This window comes from Perognathus longimembris, chromosome 10, assembly GCF_023159225.1.
Source record: "Perognathus longimembris pacificus isolate PPM17 chromosome 10, ASM2315922v1, whole genome shotgun sequence".
Lineage (NCBI taxonomy): Eukaryota > Metazoa > Chordata > Mammalia > Rodentia > Heteromyidae > Perognathus > Perognathus longimembris.
The window spans coordinates 64,446,024-64,452,736 of NC_063170.1; positions in this window are offsets into that span (position 1 = coordinate 64,446,024).

Here is a 6,713-nt window from a genome sequence, read left to right on the forward strand (position 1 = left end):
CCAAGTGATGGTCTCTCAGTGATGGTCACTGTGGCTCAAGGTAGATTTGACCCCAGGGTTTACACAGACCTTATATGATGTCCTCATTATCCACTCCAGAATGAATGAGACACTTCAAATGCTTGGTGAGTCAGAAACGAACAATTCTGCTTTAAGGAAGGCATAGACAATGTACATATTCATTCCAGCATGAGTTCTTGGGTCCAGAAAGTACCCTGCTCCCTCTGGGATGGAAACTATCTTTGGGGAGTGGCTAACCAAGCAGAGAGCTCGCTCATGTGTGCATTCATGTCCATAGCACTTCGTCACTCATCAGTCTTAAATTTAAGGAGTTAATCTATGAATTAATGAATTAGTTATCACACTGGAAAGACTTCTCACTACAGGGGAGAGGGAGGGTGATTGTGGAGAGTTTTCGCAAAGCAGAAGAAACCCAGAGGGGAAAATAAATCTTTTCCCCAAACTTCATTGTTCTTAAAAAAGGAAAAAGTTCCAGCAACAGATACCTCACAGCTATTTCCAAAAATATCATCTTGATGCAAAACTATGAGCAAGAAAATGTGTTCAAAAATAAGAATTGGTTCATGTTTATCGAAGTCATAATTAGGGGAATGTGAACTTCTAGATACTTCTGGAATCTTCAGTGGGCTTCCTCAATCAAAAATTCAGTAACATTCCATGTAAAATATGAATGGAACCATCTTGAGGGGGAGGGTCAAGTTGGAGAGATAAGGTGGGAGAGAATGATGGAAGAGGTGACATTGATTTTTTTAAAAAGGGTTAACTATAAATTGATGGTATTGAATTGAAACCCTTAACTACTTCTCAAATAAAATACTTTCCACATTTGCATAGTGTAACATTTCCTAGAGCACAGAGTTCTTGTAAAGAACAGATGACAGTACATGTTCAACACTTACACCTGCTACAAGAATGCACTGAGATTTCAAAACTCCTAGCTGAGCATGCTGCCAAAATCTGAAATGTTTTGTTTGTTTTTTTTTTTAATTTACTATATTTATTTCCCACCATCCTCCCAGGAAGAGAGATAACAGGCCAATCTCATAAGATGGTTAAGAGTCGAGTGAGAATTTTGATTCCTACCCCTCCAACAAGGACACATGGACCCTTGGTAGGAAAAATTCTGAAATCCCACACATGTGTAGAGTTAAACCACAGAGCACAGCTCATCAAAGGTTTGAATTTTTTTTTGACAGGAGATTCAGTAAGGGGGAGAGCAGTTTAGAATTTTTATGCATCTAATAGGACACGTTCTAAATTATTAATTTGTACCTAGCTCTTTCTACAGTCTTTCCTGCCCCATTATGAGAGGGCAGTGCAATGCTTTCCTCTCTTTATCTCAAGGGTATTTATGCTTCTGAGTGAAAGAAGTAGCTGGCTTTGGTTCTCAGGAAAGAATTTTAAAAATCAGAAACCTAAACAGAAAAGGAGATTATGCTAATTATACTAACCCTAAGAAGATGCAAAGTGAAGCTTCACGTCCACAGGGGAAGGACCATTCCTCCTTGAGGCAAGGAGGGTACCAAGTGGCTAGTGGTAGAGGCAGAGGCTTCATAAAGAAGATTAGAGAGCTCAAGGTAGAAAATACAGGACTCAGAGGCTTTTAGCTGGATGCAAGAGACAAGGAGCCGCAGTAGTGACTGAGATGAAACTTTCCAGCAGTCAGCTAAACTAGGCTCTCAGAAGCTATGAGAACTGTCATCAAGAAATAAATTTGTCATTTATTACACACAGAATTGGTGAGTAAATATCATTCCGGATATATTATCTCTCAAGGCTCAGCCATATTGGTACAAGGCTGCTTTTCCACTCGAGTCTATTTGGTGTAAGCGTGTGTATGTGTGCGTGCGTGTGTGTGCATGCATAGATGTGTACCTGTGTGTGTATATGTGTGTATGTGTGAATGTGGATTAGGAACCCATAGGAAGAGCATGTGTCAATCCAAAGCATCAGAAAATTAATTTGCCATTATCTGGGCACCAGTGGCTCATGCCTGCAAATCCTAGCTACTCAGGAAACTGAGATCAAGGTTCAAGGCCAACCCAGGTGGAAAAGTCCAGGAGAACTGGGTGCTGGTGGCTCATACCTGTAATCCTAACGACTTGAGAAGACTGAGATCTGAGGGTGGTGGTTCAAAGCCAGCCCAGGCAGGAAGTCTGTGAGACTCATGTCCAGTTAACCATCAGAAAACCAGAAGTGGAGCTGTGGCTCAAAGTGGTAGACCATTTTTTTGAAAAAGCTCAGGGACAATGCTTAGGCCCTGAGCTCAAGCCGCCACATCCAAACCAAAAGAAAAAAGAAAAGGCCATGAGACTCTTATCTCCAAATAACCACAAAAAAGCCAAAAATGGAGCAGTGGCTCAAGTGGTAAAGCACCATCTTTGAATGGAAAGCTAAGGAAGAACATCCTGGCCCTGAGTTTAAGTCCCAGTACTCCCATTTCCTCCATCATCATCATCATCATCATCATCATCATCATCATCATCATGTGCTTTGACTGCCTAGAAACTATCCTTTGGATTTGAGGAAGCCAGAATCCTCAGCACCAATAGCATGTCAGAATGGACAGGAGAAGATGGGTCACTCCATGAGAACAGACCTATCACTGGCAAATAATAAAACTTCATCTGTTCACCAGAGGGCTCACCAGGCTTCTAGGCCAAATCTAGTCCCTATCAGACTCTTATTTTCTCATAGCATGTATTCCTACCAACAACCATATGCTCTGTCCATCTCCCCAAGGAGAACCCTAACTATAATCTCGGTCTTTCCTGGTATCATTGCTCCCTCAGTGATGAGTTTTTCTGAACCTAGAACACAGTGAGGATGGAAATACTTGTTGGGAGGAATGAGTACACTTTTCCATAATCCATACCAGAACAATTGAGGTCCTTCTATAAGTTTCTATGACTTGGCTATCCAAATTACAAAAGTGAAAGTAGTCAAGGCAACAAGCAAATACACTCTCTAAATAATGGCATTGAGTCTCAAAATTCTTAATTTTCCTTTGCTCTGAATGAACAATTAAATTCCCCGGAACTTCCTTATAATTCAACTTTTCTGTATCAGTTAGGCTCTCTCTCCCTTTTCAAATGCCCAAGTCCTTCCTTCCGCCTTTTAAATTCTCACTTTAGAGGAGACTCTCTTTGAGAGGAATTTCAAGTGACCCTGCCCTACTTTCTCTGATTACCATTCTCAAAATTCAGTTTAAGTTTCCTCTGGCATGGTGATGGCAATTCATCTTTTGCATAAGTGAACAGAACTACCACTGGGTCACATATCAGAAGAAGGTATCTCATATTTATTACCAGCCATCTTTTTTCTTAGAAATTCACTCTTCATTAAATCACTTAAACCCACAGAAGTAACTTAATAAATCCACACACACATCGCACCCCTGAGGATCTCTCACGGTGGAACCAGGAGCCTGAACAATTTGGTCTTAAAGCTGATACAAAGCATCTACAGTAACAAATAGATAGGAATACTCATTGGTAATTCCAGCATAGAAAGAAAAATTTGTATATAAAGGGAGATCTGAATCTGTACTAATTTCCTAAAGGTTATTTTTTTTAAATCATATTCCTAAAATCTGTTCTAATTTATATTTTCTTATTACCTGCAAAGTCACCAATAATAAAGGCTGACAAAATTTTAGACTTCAAAACTTTACTACAGAGCCATAGTTCCAAAAAACATTTGGAAATTGGAACAAAAATAACACAAAGACCAATGGGACAGAATAGATGAACAGAAATGAACCCATACACCGACAGTCACCTGACATTTGAAAAAGGAGCCAAAAACATGTTGGGGAAAAAGGAGTCCAGTACTAGGAAAATTGGGCCTCCATCTGCAGAGGTCTGAAAGTAGGTCTTTGGCTATTACTTTACACTAATATCAATTTTGAGAGAGTCAAAGACCTTAATGTAATAACTATACCATTAGAAACTACTACAGGAAAGAGTAGGCACTAGAACTTATTGGAGTAGGCAGGAACTTGAAGAAAGCTCTGGAGAGTAAATGGATGGAGAGAAAATTATGGAAAGGTGACACCAATCATGATGCATTGTACACAGATAGACATGTTAAACTGAAACCTCTGTCCAACTAAAGATCATTTAAAAATTCAATAAAACATTACTAAGTAAAAGAAAAGCTGACAATTGAACTTTTGCGTTACAAAACATAACACTATACAGTACTGTGTAATATTGTATAAAAATCTATTGCTACATTTCATACCAATGTGTTATGTCCTAATTCCTTGAGTATTTAATATATCACTGAAGGATTTGTCATTATGTAAAGTAGATCCTATATACTGCAGCCTAGACATAAAAGGACATATCAGGCAGATAGAATTTCTCAAAGCAATGGTCATATAGAGGAGAGATTAAAGGATATAAGATCTAAACAAATAGACCGTTACATTCTATATTATTTCCTGAGCATGAAAGTAAGATATACCAAAAAACTAAATAAATATGAGGTAAAATTAGTCATGGGTGATACTATACTAGTCTTTCGGGGAGGAAAGCAAGCACCATCATCAAATGAGAAATGAGCCTTGTACACTCTGGATGGGGATGTAAATTAGCCCAGAAACTGACAACAAAACCACCATGGCTGCCAGCAGTTCCCCTGTGGTCTGCATACCCGCAGGAAACACACCCTTGTGAATGAATACCTATCTCAAAAAGATAATTATATCCCGCCCCCCATGGATAAATGGATAAAGAAATTGTGACAGGTAAGCATTGTGGAATAGTATAACACCCAGCTACAGAAAAAGAAATGTTTCCATTCATGGTAACGTGCTTGCACTGGATGCAGAAATGGCCACACATTTTGACAAATGCGCCTAACAACTCAACTCCTAAGAGCAGAGAGAATAACACTTTTATCATGATAATAAATATACACATATGTATGTATGTGTATATATTTGTCAAATTGTATATACCTTAAATACATGCCATTTTATTCATCAGTTAAATCCTCTAAATTTTCAAAAGCAGCACTTTGGAAAATGATAACATTTATAAGACTTGACATTTTTTACACTACAGGTGACCCACAAATATATCTCATTCCCAGTTACAACCAAACATCTGAAATATTAAGGCCTTAACAAGGGATATAAACATTGACATAACATTATGTTTTATTGTGAAATACAAAAAAGATTGCAAAGCAATGGAGGAAAACAGATATATTATAATGTCAATCAAAATTCACTTTCAGGAAAGAGAACTGATATGCTGGCATTTGAGTATATTTACCTAGTATGAACTCGTTAAAGATGAAGACAGTGGTGATAATTCTAAGATTCTTTTAGGGAAGTGGAAAGCCTTAGCACGTGACACCACTTAGATAATTCTACATCAATGACTCTGCCTAGGACAGGGAGGAGGGCTGAATGATAGATAACACAAGGTTTTGCCACTAACTTCTTAGGGCAGAAAGGCTGTGAACAGACATCCTTCTAAAAGAAAATGCAAATAGAACACAGTGACATAATGAAAAATTTAGCAAGCATTATTTATGTAAAGACAGAAGAACATAGGCAAGATGATCAAACTAGGGTAAAACAGCATGGGTTTGGGAGCTATCCTTTTGGAAAATTTGATTTTCATGTTCTCAAAAATGTCACCCACGCAGACCCACATAGTCATTCAACTATGGGGAATTTTTCTGAAAGAACTATCTAAAAAGTCATATACACATATATATGTATATATACACATACATGTATGTATATATGTGTGTGTGTGTGTGTGTGTGTGTGTGTGTGTGTGTAAACTGGAAAAGCACTATAGGAAAATACAGAAAACAATATGCTGGAATGAGGATAAAGAGTTTACATTCTCCTTAAATTTCTTCTACGGTGGCTGAATTATTGTCTCCAGAAGCCAGTTCTTCAAAAAGCTACAAGCAGTAGCCAAACCCTTTCATAAGAATGCCCCGCCACCATCTGCATTCCTTTCAATGGTATCATTCATTTTTCAAGTTACAGAAATATCTATCAACGGTTCTAGTCACCTCCAGGTGTTTGCTTCGGCTGCACTGCCTCCATCTAAATAAAGTACACCTGCCTGGGTCATTTCAGATCAAGCAAGGTGATCTTTCCCGTGACTCTTCCTTGGGCTGGAGAGAGTCCTGACCTGCCAAATTTCTGAGGTGAGAAATAAGCATACATGTCTGAATCTAGCATTTGGAATAGCACTCTGGCTCCTCAGACACAGCTCCATGGCACACCTGCCAGGCTCAAGATTTTCTCCTTCCACGGTTGTAACCCACCACATTTCTTATTAAGATGATGTCAACAGGTCCTTCTATGAGAAGACCCCAGAAACAGCAGACATATGTATTAGATTTCAATCATTAGATTATATCAGCGCTCTCTATCTCCACTTTCACTCATCCTTGAAGTTTTCTACTCTTTCTATTTTTTCTTAAAGTCACTTAACACACATCTGGCTGTTTGATATTCTCTTCCTATCTCTTTCCCGCCTTCGCCTGAGGATACATTAGTGACTTTCAGGCAATTTTCCGTGTCACTCCTAAGCTTTTCCACCTGCAAGCCACGCATTCCTGGTCCTTCTTTGCTGAGCTTTTGCCGACAGGGGGCGTGTAAACAGGAGTAGAAAGTTGTTTTCAGTTTTTCACTGAAAGTCAAGCAAGGGTGC